The sequence below is a fragment of the Schistocerca nitens genome, chromosome 1 (assembly GCF_023898315.1).
Source record: "Schistocerca nitens isolate TAMUIC-IGC-003100 chromosome 1, iqSchNite1.1, whole genome shotgun sequence".
NCBI lineage: Eukaryota > Metazoa > Arthropoda > Insecta > Orthoptera > Acrididae > Schistocerca > Schistocerca nitens.
The window spans coordinates 851,438,884-851,452,567 of record NC_064614.1 but is presented as its reverse complement, the minus strand read 5'-3'; the positions used below and the strand labels follow the sequence as shown (position 1 = coordinate 851,452,567).

The 13,684-nt window shown below is 41.1% G+C and overlaps 1 protein-coding gene across 1 annotated transcript in view; it reads right to left on the bottom strand.

Moving 5' to 3' along the window:
- Nucleotides 1-13,684, bottom strand: part of LOC126263247 (serine/threonine-protein kinase 3) — a 378,603-nt gene that overhangs the window by 273,287 nt on the left and 91,632 nt on the right. The window lies entirely within an intron of this gene.

The following is a 13,684-nucleotide window of genomic DNA, read 5'->3' as shown; positions in this document are numbered from 1 at the left end:
ATGGACCGTGCTGTCGAACGTCAATATCGAGCGTGACGAGTTCAACGTGCTAGTAAGCGCTCAGAAACGATACGACTGGTGCATACAGAGCGTGTGACTTAAACCAGTATACGCGATCGCAGCGCGCTCCAGCGGCAGCTGTCGGCTGTGTCTGGCTCGCGAATCAAAAGATTTTACGAAATGGACAGACGTGAATTCCTACGTTGCCTGTATTAAACCGCACATTTCCTCCAGTTTCCATACGTTAGTCATACTGTTCGGTCCGTAGTATCAGATAAATAAAAACTTCAATATCCATGGACATGTCATCAGGCAAAAAGGAAAATACCGTGTCTAATCAATAAGAACACAAAAACTTACAGAAGTTCCATTAGAGACAGTGTGATACAAATTTACAATCGTTCTCCCCACAAAATCAAAATTATTTCATCATTCTCAAAAAATGGTTCAAATGGCTCTGAGCACTATGGGACATAACATCTATGGTCATTAGTCCCCTAGAACTTAGAACTAATTAAACCTAACTAACCTAAGGACATCACACACATCCATGCCCGAGGCAGGATTCGAACTTGCGACCGTAGCAGTCGCCCGCTTCCGGACTGAGCGCCTAGAACGGCTAGACCACCGCGGCCGGCTCATTCTCACTTTTTAGTAGAATCCTAAGGTCATTCTTACTTGATCACCGTTCCTATACAGCAGCAAAATCTTTAAAAGTGAAATACAAAACTTAAAACAAGAAAGCGCACAGTATCATAGTGCAATCTGACTTCTAGATCAAGTCAATCAAACTCACTCTTCAAAAATAACGCACTTATATTTGCATAACATCGAATATTGTAGAATTTACTTTTATTAAATGATAAGAAAGTATCAAAAACTATTAGAAAAGGTGAAGGCCAGTAATCATTTTTGGGTGCAGTGACACACAAACAGCAACGCATGACCATACTTCGCATCTTACCGTCTCCTGAAAACTTTAACCATAGATTTGTTAACTGACATTCAAATATAACGAAGTGTAACAACAACTTTACGTGTGGCTTTGCTTTCAAACTGCATACTTTCATAATATACACGTTACAATAATTCTTTAACCACACAACATGACGTTTCCAGTCATTTTATTACAAAAAAAGTATATACAATTAACGCCGGTTTTACGAGAGCACTTCAATTTGCTGAGACTTAGAAACGGCATATATAATATGGGCTTCAACTGAAATCGGATATGGCGTCCTCTAAATCTGTTTTGGGCGGGGAGGGAGGGAGGGAGGGAGAGAGCATGTGACGTACGTGGCGGTCTTCCATCTCATTGGCCAACGCTAAAATGCACGTTCAGAATATGTCATGCTAGATATTGCTCTGCACGTTCGGAAACACTCGTCTACATGCTTTTCCCACGCTTACGACGGCAGAGACTAAACGCTATAAACAAGCAGTTATCCCGCTTATACCGAGTATTGATCTTAAATTTTGTTGTAGTACCGTTAATCAGTAAGACTTCATAATAGCAAATTCCACTACAAGATGCAATTCTCGTTAGTACGTACACGCCCAACTGCGAGTTGACAGGTTTAGAACGTACTTTGTCTGCTGAGCTGAGCGAGTTCAGGTCACAGTTCGTAGTAGCAGACGGAAAGTCATCGAGTAAAACGTAAGTAATATGCGGCGTTCCCCAACGAAGTATTATAGGCCCTCTATTGTTCCTGATTTATATTAACGATATAGGAGACAATCTTAGTAACCGTCGTAGATTGTTTGCTGATGATGCTGCATTTAGTCTCGTGAAGTCATCAGATGACCAAAACGAATTGCAAAATGATTTAGATAAGATATCTGTATGGTGCGAAAAGTTGCAATTGACCCTGAATAAAAAGTGTGAAGTTATTCACTGAATTTCGATTACGCGATAAGTCACACAAATCTGAAGGCTGTAAAGTCAACTAAATACTTAGGGATTACAATTACAAATAACCTAAATTGGAACGATCTCATAGATAATGTTGTGGGTAGAGCAAACCAAAGACTGCGATTCATTGTCAGAACACTTGGAAGGTGCAACAGGTCTACTAAAGAGACTGCTTACACCACTCTTGTCCGCCCTCTTCTGAAGTGGGGTCCGCATCAGTGGGACTGACAGATGACATCGAAAAAGTAGAAAGACGGGCGGCTCGTTTTGTACTATCGCGAAATAGGGGAGAAAGTGCCATAGACATGATACGTGCAATGGAGTGGCACTCATTAAAACAAATGTGTTTCTCGTCGCGACGGGATCTTCTCATGAAATTTTAATCACTAGTTTTCTCCTCCGATTGCGAAAACATTCTTTAGGCACCCACATACAGAGGGAGAAATGATCATCACGATAAAATAAGAGAAATCAGGGCTCGCACGGAAAAGTTTAAGTGCTCGTTTTTCCTGCGCGCAGTTCGAGTGTGGAACGGTAGAGACAGACAGCTTGAAGGTGGTTCACTGAACCCTCTGCCTGGCACTTTATTGTGAATAGCAGAATAATCGTGTAGATGTAGTTGAGACCTTCGTGACGTACGCGCCGCGGCCTGTCTTTCTCGTCGGCCTGGATCGGCACGCTCAACGCTCGAACGCACGATTTGTGTGGCGACGGCATTAGCGTATTCTTGAATTTTATTAGTTACTACAGATGCCGTATACCATCTTCAAAAGTACTGTGACACTTTGTATACACGTTTTATAGACATCTTAACAATCTGACACCGGGAACTGAAGTTGGCTTAAAGACGTGAAGAACAATGGTATTGTGCTTTTTCGTCATATTATCATAGCTCAAATTCCACTTATTTTACGTCTTTTCGGTATTGGGATAAGAAGTGACAGCCAAGAATATTTTTTTACGTTTTCTTTTGCACTTATTCATATTGTCGAATCTCTGTTCTAATTATGTACGTTACAATGAAACTGTAGACGGCACCGAAGTGTCACGAAAACGCAACGCATTTGAAACTGTTACAGTAAATACTGTAAGCAGTTTGCACCACCTAATTGTCCATTATTATCGTCAGGTTTCCTTTATTCACCCTTCTGCTTGTTACAGGCAGGTAAAACCATACACTACGCACAAGGAAAAAAAAAAAAATAAACTTCAGTACTGAAATTTGAGTAATAAAGAAGTGCCAGCCAACAATTTTTATGTTTTCTATTGAATTGATTATTATTGTCAAATCTGTTCTAATTAATTACAATTACACTGTATAGGAAACCGACTCGTGCAGAAATACTAAGCTGCAACGGTTTGAGAACCTGCATAAACTATAGGGAATTAATCAGACTGTCATATGAAAATTTTACCTTTATATGAATATAGTATCAATAGGTATACACTGACTGGCAGTTTACTCAAACACACTTTCAAATTTATCTGGCACTTTGTCCCGTAAACACGAGACCATAAAACAGAAGAAATTATCTCTACAATAAAAGAATTTATACTAGCGTGCCTCGATATTTCTGAACACAAAGTGCCAATACCAATATGACATATACAATTTACATTTTTTTTTACATATCTTTGAAAACTCAATGGTTCTCCTTTCTCATACTTCTCTTTACATCCGCAGCATAGCTTTTAATGAAACGTGCGTAAACGTATAAAAGACAAGACAAATACGTTTAATGTTAAAGTTTTGCGATTACCGCAAATTGTAAACAAGCAGCGCCGTCCCAAAAATCAAGTGATTAGCCCAGTTTGATGTTGAGAACATGCGCAGTAGGCTGTGCTCCGAACATAGATGCACACATGGTTTCTCGTGCATACAGTGACACTTAATTGATTAGTATCAGTTTGGCCTGTGAAACATCCCTCTATTATTTACTAATGTTTTTATAAGACGATGGTTTACATCTGGCATTTCGTGGGGGCGAATTTTTTCTTAATTTATGGCGAATTTTGACCTTGCAATGTATGTTAATGACAAACACAATCACTTGAAAATTGCATAAAGGCCCGAAACCTGGGTCGTAATTAAATAAACAACTATACAGTCAAATCGCGGCGTGTTTATTTAAAAATCTTACTCTTTTTACACGAGCGACTTTCTGATCAACATCAACTGCCTGTGGTGTGTGCGGATCACTTGCCTACATCTAAATCAGCCAACAACCACGTCGCGAGTGGATGAGTAACAACGGTCAACTGACTTAACTGTAGAACTGTAAACCCTTATGCTGCAAAATGCGCATGCTCTGAAACAGGCAACTGTGGCGTCTTCTGCTATCACTGGAAGTTAACCTATTCTCGACGCGTTTACTCGTCTTAAGGTAATGGACTAGGAGCTTTTGTCTCCCCTTAATCTTTATTTTATTGATGGCTTTGTTTTCATGACACACAGCAGATGTCACAGGAAGGCACGATACTTTTCCTACTAGTGTTCTCCCACAAGAGAGACCAAATATCTCAAATCAAAACAACATCTGGACAACGAAAACGCCTACACTATGCCTAAATAAGAAAGTAAACAGTCTTAACATTTGTAAGGAATACTGTTTTAACAGTGAAAATGATAGTCTACTGCACTAGATTTTTTTTTCGTTATTTGGTACTAACGGAGTAACATACTCGACTGTATCCGTTTATACTTAGTACGATCATGTGCTACTTAACGTAAGACGTTGTCATCATTTTTAGGTTATTGATCTGATGATGATAGACTGCCAAAACGCTTAACTAGAAGAAATAAAGACCAATATATACACACAAAAATTTGCGAATAACATACAGAAGTTAAAGCGGCGATATTTACTGCCTTCTAAATACTGGTTGATGTACTTATTTGTACACATTCCCTCGAGCCAGTTACCGTTGTTTCGAAATGTTTAGACGACGGTTTTCCTACTCTTTGTTCTCAGCTGTGTCGACAATTTGGCATGTGACCTCCGTTGGCAAGATCCACAATGAATTTTGTTTTTTCCATTAATAAACTTATTTCTAGTTTTATAATTATATTACTGTATTTGGACTTTTTGTAAAACGATGGTTCCTCACACCGTTCTGGTGCCAGATTGAATAACTTGCAGCTCTTATAAAACACGTAATTTGACTACGACTTGTGAACCAAACTGACCATTCGTGACAGGGATAATATCCGCAGTAAACTCATTTGCCACCACTAGTTAATGGAGAAGCAAGTCGCTGGTGTAAATCGGACTTGACTCAGTTACTGTGCGTACGTGTCATCAGTTCATCACCCACGGTAGTTTATTACCCAACAAGCGTAAGGTAAAATACCTATGCTGTAGTATCAGGTGTTAAAACATTCGCGAAGTACGCTATAACCTAGTTTTAGAGCAATGAGTACGTCGAATGGCACTCTTGTGAGTGCAGAGCTCTAACGCATCGGGCATAAGGAACGACACACTCAAGTGCAACTTCTTGGCGCTGGTGCTGCCCGTAAACGCTCGCACAATGAAATGCGACCCCGTTTTAAGGAATTCTGGTACCCGTCAGTAATATTGTTTCCGTTGTAAAGAATATTCTCTCACTTGCAGCAGGCCTCGCTACACGAGCATTTCGTGATATGCGAGGAAAATTCTGTTGTTTCTTCAGTGATCATTTTCGTACTCTCATTTAACAGCTCCCAAGACAGTTAATTCAAAGTTTTAAGAATTCCTAAATTCATAAAAACCTCAGCAGATTAGTTGCACAATAAGTATGAAACTGTTACCGTACAGCCGGCCGAAGTGGCCGTGCGGTTAAAGGCGCTGCAGTCTGGAACCGCAAGACCGCTACGGTCGCAGGTTCGAATCCTGCCTCGGGCATGGATGTTTGTGATGTCCTTAGGATAGTTAGGTTTAACTAGTTCTAAGTTCTAGGGGACTAATGACCTCAGCAGTTGAGTCCCATAGTGCTCAGAGCCATTTGAACCATTTTTTTTGTTACCGTACAATGTTGAAGCTCCACTAAACAAATCAAACTGTTCAAGAGGATGCGTTCCGTTCAGTCAGTGGCTTCATACAACCTAATGTCCATGATACGGATTCAGTGTACGACGAAATACTACAAAATATGAAGGTGTTGTGGAGCATGGAAAGAGTTCTGTTCACGTACACGTCAAATGCCGGTCGTTTACCTCCTCCTAGATGGTAGCAACAAGTAGTAATCTAACAATAAAACCAACTATTCGTTAATTTTGCAGTCCCTTCATACCGTTGTGCTCCGTCCGAGGGACTTATCCACGGTTTCGGTAAAACTAGGGGGCGGAAACAAACAGAACAAAGTCAAATGTTTATTTTGAAGTGTTTAAGACGAAAAAGGGGTTTGCTACAGGCAAAAACTGATGTTGATACCAAGTTTTTAACTTCTGTAAATTTTCAGACTGGAAAAAAGAAGAAATGCAAACGGCTAAGACCACCTGCTGTAATTGCAACAAAGGAAATTGAGACAAAACATTACTTAAATGTATCTTCTAGGTTTCTGTTTCGCACACAGATTGTAATGAAGAGCATAAGTTGTGTGTTTATTTCAGATGCAGGTGTTCATTGGAACTGTCTTAATTGACTTGGAAACTGGAAAGGGTCCGTCAATTTCGAAGCGACGTGTATACCGGTATATCACTGGGTGTTGAAGACACTTAAAAACAGTCACAGCTATGAGCGTTTCACAATTGGGGCGCCGCATAACTGAGACGGCAAATTCTTTCTCCAGTCAGCAAGCCACTGGTATTTCACTCGTAAAGGTTCTCCTCGGAGAAATTGCCAGCCAAGGTGCTTATTGTCAGTGGGTGAGCGCTGACAGAAGCTCCGATGGATTAATTCTGTAATGATTTAAGGTTTCTCTCTGGTTAAGAAAGAAACCTTATTTTTCGAACGTAATAAACATTGGAAAATTTGTTTACAGTATTTATTATCGACCATGCAGAAGACACATTACTGAAAGGATTTCATTTGAAATACACGTTACTGTATATACATTTTCAAGTACATTATTCCCAACATTCATCTATTCTCACAATGTTACGTGCTACGCATTTGCTTCCCCATCGAATAACGAATTGTGAACAGTATCCACGCAACGGATCAACTCGTACATTGGTCAGATGGTGTTCCTCTCCCTCAAAAGCAACGCTTGTCTATTTCGGTATATGCGTCCTACACTATTGCAAACGTATGCACCTCCGCCGTCCTCCATCGTATGCTGATCAGCGAAGGAGTGCGCCACAAGATCCTGAAATGAACGAAAATCTTATCACAGCAGCAGCAGCAGCAGCAGCACAAGAAAAAAAGAAGACACCTACACGACGTAGTGGTCATTGTACTAGTAGGGGTACACTTGTAGGGAATACTGGAAAATACTATTTCAGGGCATTTTCTGAAGAGTCGCACTCAGATACTTACGACTACGTAGATGTCTCTGTGAATATGTACACTGTGAATACCTAAAAGTAATAAACAAACACAAAAGTACCTACAATTCACACAAAGCCAGATCGCAAAGCACCCTATTGAGTTTAACTTTCTCTGAACGACTGTCATCAAAAAATAAAAACAAAATGTGTCCAATCCTTACTAACAACAGAAACAGTTTTAACGCTTGCATAACATTATATATGGCGTAGTTCGTGCGCATACGTCTCCGTTCATGTGAGAGCTATTGTCTTTCCTAAACATGTATCGTTGTTAGTAAGCATTTGCATACATACTGCTCCGAGCAGCATTTGGAATTTTGTGTCGTCTTGCTTTCGATAAAATTTCAAAACAGCAAAGGCTACATCTAAGTAGTATAATTCACTGTAACAGACGAAGAGTTGAGTACCAAAGCGGCAGCACACAAACACACAAGAAAATAAATGTCAATAAGTAGTAGTAAAATATTGATGAAACAGGTTCACACAGTAAATAAAATTTTATATATGACGCATGTTACAACATGCTACCTCTTCCTACCCCCCCCCCCCCTCCCGGTAAATTTAGAACAGTTCAAAAATGCTCAGCACAACGTAACATCGCTTCGGTAGACAAGCAAAAGAATTATGTTAATTACATTTTCTTTCTTTTTGTAAATTGCAATATTTCGTGTCGTAATCCTATAGCTACTATTTATACACGACGAACGTGAGACGTTTGTACCTAAGTTCCGCTCAAGTCGCGATACGTCGTCAGTGGCAGAATCTCATGTGATGACGCTGTCCTGTAAACTTACCTCACAGCTCCGGTTTTAGTTGCTTCATTACGTACTGGTCAAACTTTTTTAGTGTTTTTTTGTTTTGTATTTCGGTAACTTTCATGCTAAAAATACGAACGTGTACTGTATAAGCTACGATAATGAAATCTTCAATGGCATTTCAACTTTTCTCCGCGCTTTAGGGACAGTACAAAAATCATTCAATGGCCACTTTACCGCCTAGCCTGTATCAGACAGACATGGTGCTCAATGTTGGGCTCAAGTGAGCGGAAGGAATCCTGTAAAACATTCAACGCAAGAAGGCCTCGTGTAGTTCTCACACGGACATCAATACGCATTAAGCGAGTTTACGCTGGGGAGCTGTGGTAAGGGGTTGAGTAAAGAAAAAAGGGCACTACTCGTCGTTTGTTGATACGCCTGATGGCAGCTTTCGTCAGAAATGGCGGTCGTAATTTACGGTGTTGACTCAGCGGGAATAATGTCCGCTGGTCGTGGAACATTGAAGGAGAAAGCACATGCAAAAGCAACTGCCGATCATACCAGAAAACTATCACAGCTCACTACAGAGCACTATACAGCCTAAGACTATGCCTTCCTTATCGCTTGACGATTCGTCATTCTCCACAGTAATGTCTTTACCAACGGCAGCAACTGACTCTGCGTCATGCTCTGTTTACTGCATGTCCTTCTCTGAACAAAGAGACATGGTAATATCGCGTTAGCTGCGCGTTAAATACACAGGTACAGGAAACTGCAGTCTGCATCGGCAACACAGCTACTTAATTTTCCAAGCACTAGACCGAAATACAGCATCGCTAGACCACACTTACGACCAGGTTTCCAATTAAGCGGATCTATCAGTCGTGATTGAAATCCTAAACAGCCACATAAAGTGATCTGATTGTGACTTTTTTTCACTTCTTCTGTATAGTAATCACTTACGAGATGACTGTGTTGTTCGGCGTTACGATGGATTATTCCACCTGGAATTAACTTCAGATTTGAAGTTTTCCGCCAGTGTCCAGGTAACGGTCGGGCCAGATTCCAGCTTCAAATGAAACGCCATTGCACGAATTTAAACTAGTTAAGAGATAACCCTACATCTGCATCCATAACATTCTACGGCATTGCAATAAAATTCTTTGGTTTGTCGAACAAGATACTAAACGCACGCATGTAACAAAGTTTTTGTGCTACGCGACAGTGGCGCCTATGTAGGGAACTAGAAAATCAAGTGATGGCATCGCATATATGATCTGCAGGTAGAGACAATTATCTTGCGGGTTAGGTTGTTGGGAAATCGCTTTATCCTTGTATCCTACACACAGCTTTTGCCAATGAATGCAAAATTTAATAAGGTCGTAAAAGTGCAACAAAATCTCAAAATGACACGAGCACCAAGCCTGACAGGCACGATGTGTACAATGAAAGCTTAAAATTGTGTGCTGGACAGGCAACTGAAATCCTCATTTTTTAATTTCAGGTGGCAACGGCCTGACAACAGTTCAAGAACTACTCACGGCTAGAAGTGTACGAATAAACATCTAAAAACTCTTTCTCGTGCAATGTGAATTCTCGTTTTTCTTTTATTTCACAGGACACTCCCTTTGCTTGAAAATGGTAATGGCTATGCATAGACCAAAATTAGATGACTTCATTACAAAACGCGCACGCAAGAAAAACTTGTTTACGTTCACTTTCGGTACAGTCTTCTGTATTACCTTATTTTTAATTAGTAAACTTTGGACATCATCTGCAAGAAATTTTAAGTCAGTGCTTCGCATATTAACAAATATTATGGGCTTTTATAATCTTCCTTATCAGTTTCACAGTTCTGAGCTTGGATTGTTAGTGAAATGTAAATTTCAACAGCTTGTGATAATTTACAACTTTCTTTCAGATCAAAAGTGTTACACTATTGGTTAAATCTTTCAACTGAACCAGTTGACATACATTGGCAGAAGCGTAAAATAACGCAGAATTCTCTAAAACATATGTAAGTGTTCGCACTGGGTGAGGTTATCTCCAAGGGCAGACAAACTAGATCTTTTCAAGTTGGCACACTCCAATGAGGCAGCTGTGATCTCCTGCTACTGGCGACACCAAGACGCAGCACAACCGTGAGGTGTCACAAGTGACCTCGGACTCACCTGCAACGAAAAAAAGAAATGAGCTTAGTAATTTTAACACATCTACGGACAGATAAATCAAAGCAGTTAACAAAGAAGCGTCGATTAGCAGATATAGTGCAGCTTCATCCCTGCAACATAAGAGATTGAGGCCCTCACCGGAAACCAGAAGTATCTTCAAGTAGCTATAGTGAAGGATATAATAAAGCACGTAACAGTACTGACAGTAGACGTCACCCATTTCCTAATATTGTATAGCTGACCTAGTTCTCAAGAAGTCATCAAAGATTAGTGTCAGAAATCTCTGGGAGATTTACTTCTGATTGCGTCGAGGGAACCCTGTAATCGATGCACATTCTTCGACGCTGCGTCTTCCGAGACACAAATTACTGGAACACACACGTCACAAGATACTTCTAATTCCACTAGAGATTGTTCCGTCTGTTCTAGTCACAAATGGAGCGTGTGAAGAATTACTGTATGTCACTAGGAGAAATGTTACTAGTCTGATTTCACCACCCCTACCGGATCAGTATCTATATCTAGAAACATACTCCGCAACAAACCATACGCTGCATCGCGGAGGGTTCCTTGTACAGTTGCTATACAATTCCTTTCCTGTTCCACTCGCAAATGGAGCGAGGGAGAAACGACTGTCTATACGCCTCCGTACAAGCCCCTCATTTCTCGTATCCAGTTTTCGCGGTCGTTACAAGAGACAAACGTTGGGATAAATGTAGAGGACACTGAAAATTTTAACTTTTCGAAGCAGGCCTCTGGGAAAATACTTTCTCTCTCTCTCTCTCTCTCTCTCTCTCTCTCTCTTAGAGTGTCCATCAAAAATGGCTCTGAGCACTATGGGACTCAACTGCTTGTGGTCATAAGTCCCCTAGAACTTAGAACTACTTAAACCTAACTAACCTAAGGACAGCACACAACACCCAGCCATCACGAGGCAGAGAAAATCCCTGACCCCGCCGGGAATCGAACCCGGGCGTGGGAAGCGAGAACGCTACCGCACGACCACGAGATGCGGGCAGTGTCCATCCGCTCAGAATTCACTGACTTCGTAAGATACCTTCCGTAGTGTCAAATCTGCATCACCCGTGTTGCCCTTTTGTATACGCTCGAAGGGAAAAGTCAAAATCACTGGTTTTGAGACATGGTGCAACAGAACTTTTAAAGCGACGTAAAACTGTGCCTAAATGGTTCAAATGGCTCTGAGCTCTAATGCGACTTAACTTCTGAGGTCATCAGTCGCCTAGAACTTAGAACTAATTAAACCTAACTAACCTAAGGACATCACACACATCCATGCCCGAGGCAGGATTCGAACCAGCGGTCACGCGGTTCCAGACTGTAGCGCCTAGAACCGCACGGCCCTCACCCCTCCCCCTAAGAGTCGTCAGGCGAATTTTCTCTCGTGTTTCGACAGGTATTTGCTACAACGTGTAACTGAAGTCAGCCCAAACAAATACAGTTCACATCGCGTCTTCCACGAGACGCCCAGCGTCGATGGAAAGCTTCGGTTTGTTTCCCCTTTACACACAAAATGATTTTTAAAGCGAAATTTTACATGCTCATTGGACAGAGTGGTCAAAAATCAGTCTAGTGCGGTATTAGATTTATCGATATGTACTAACAAAAACAGTAAAACACTAAGCATAACCAGCACTCCAGCAGCGAGAGCCCGGGCCCGCGCTGATTGATACCTCCATACAGCAGCGCTGTTCAGTCGCCGCTAGAGTACTGGTTATTCTTACTGTTAATACATATCGAGAAAACAACCATCGCACTAGATTAATTTCGGACCGCTAAGTCGAATGGACACGTAAAATTACACTTTAAAAGTAACTTAGTTTGTAGTGGGGAAACAAACCGTCGCTTTCCATTGGGGCTGGATGTCACATGGAAGAGGTGACGAGTAATATTTGTTTCGGCTGTCTCCAGCTACACGTTACAAAGACGAAATTGCAAATTTCTGCTGAAACACCAGAAAAAAAATGTGCCTGACGACCCTTAGGAGAGAGACGCGGTATAAAAAAAAAACTTCGCCATTGTCGGTCCAATGTCCAGGGCCTCACCAAGCAACGAGGAGGAGGAGAAGGAACGACTTAGAAAACCTGGGTCCATCTGGCTCCGGAAGGTAACCAGGATGGCTAACATTATGGGTGAAACCCCAAAATCCACAAATGTCTATGTGATAGCCACCTGAACTCTCGACACACCATGTAACTGTGATGAACAGAGACAGAGACTACAGTTCGAAAGCCAGTATCTAACCTGGATTGCAAACACCCAATATAATTTCAAATAATAAAGTTACTGAAAAATAGCAGATTTCGGAAATTTGGAAATTAGACCACGACAACATTAAACCCAAAATACACAGAATCATCGACAACATCTGGGTAACAGGAAAGGTACCAGAAGAATAGAAGTCAACTCTAATCCAGCGCTCTCCACAAGAAAGGTGACAGAACAGGTCCCTAGTAAGTGCTGCCTGTGAAATACAAAAATCTATCCAAAGTCCTGTTAAATTGACTAGAGTCCCACAAAGATCCAAAGACAGGAAAATACCAAACAGGGTTCAAAAAGGAAAGATCATGCAATGAACAGATCTGGCGACAGAAGAAAATTAACAAGAAAGTCCAGGAACATTGCAATTAGATTCGTCGACTTCAAGAAGGCCTACGACTCCACGTATAAAGAAACTGTCTTCGACAACCTGGAAGATATCAAGATGGACAACAAGACCAGAAAGCTACTCCAGAAAACAATAACAAATACGGCATAAAAAGTGAAGTTCCTGGGAGAGATCTAGGAACCATTCAAAGTCAAGACAAGAGTGAGAGACGGAGTTTGCCTGTAACTCAATTCTGGAGAAAATAATCAGGATATGGGACAAAGGAGACAATGAGATAAATATGGGGCGAGACAATGGTAGAACCGTCAGGATAAAATATCTGGCCTGTGCTGATGATAGCCACCATAACAAATAAAAGAAAACAAGTCAAAGAAGCTCTACATACACTAGACGAAATCTCATCCAAACTGGGCTACAAATATCGTAGGAAAAAAAATGCAGTACATGGTTCCTAGTGGTTGTCTGTACATTTTGTGTCCAAGTATGGAAAGGTAACAAGCTGAAAGTTTCCAATACCTGGAAGAGAGTAAATAGAAAACGGGACTGAACTCGACATCCAATGAGAAAAGAGGATCACCAAACTACAAAACACATACAGAATTTTGTGGAATCAATACAGAAAAAGAAAATTCTGAAGACTAAGAAGCGCTCTATCTTTGTAACAGGTACAGCGGCAAGCGAGTGTTCCGGGGCTTACCCCAGTTCAGTAGTACCGGCACCACGTCATCAAAACGCGCCTGTGCGTAACACACA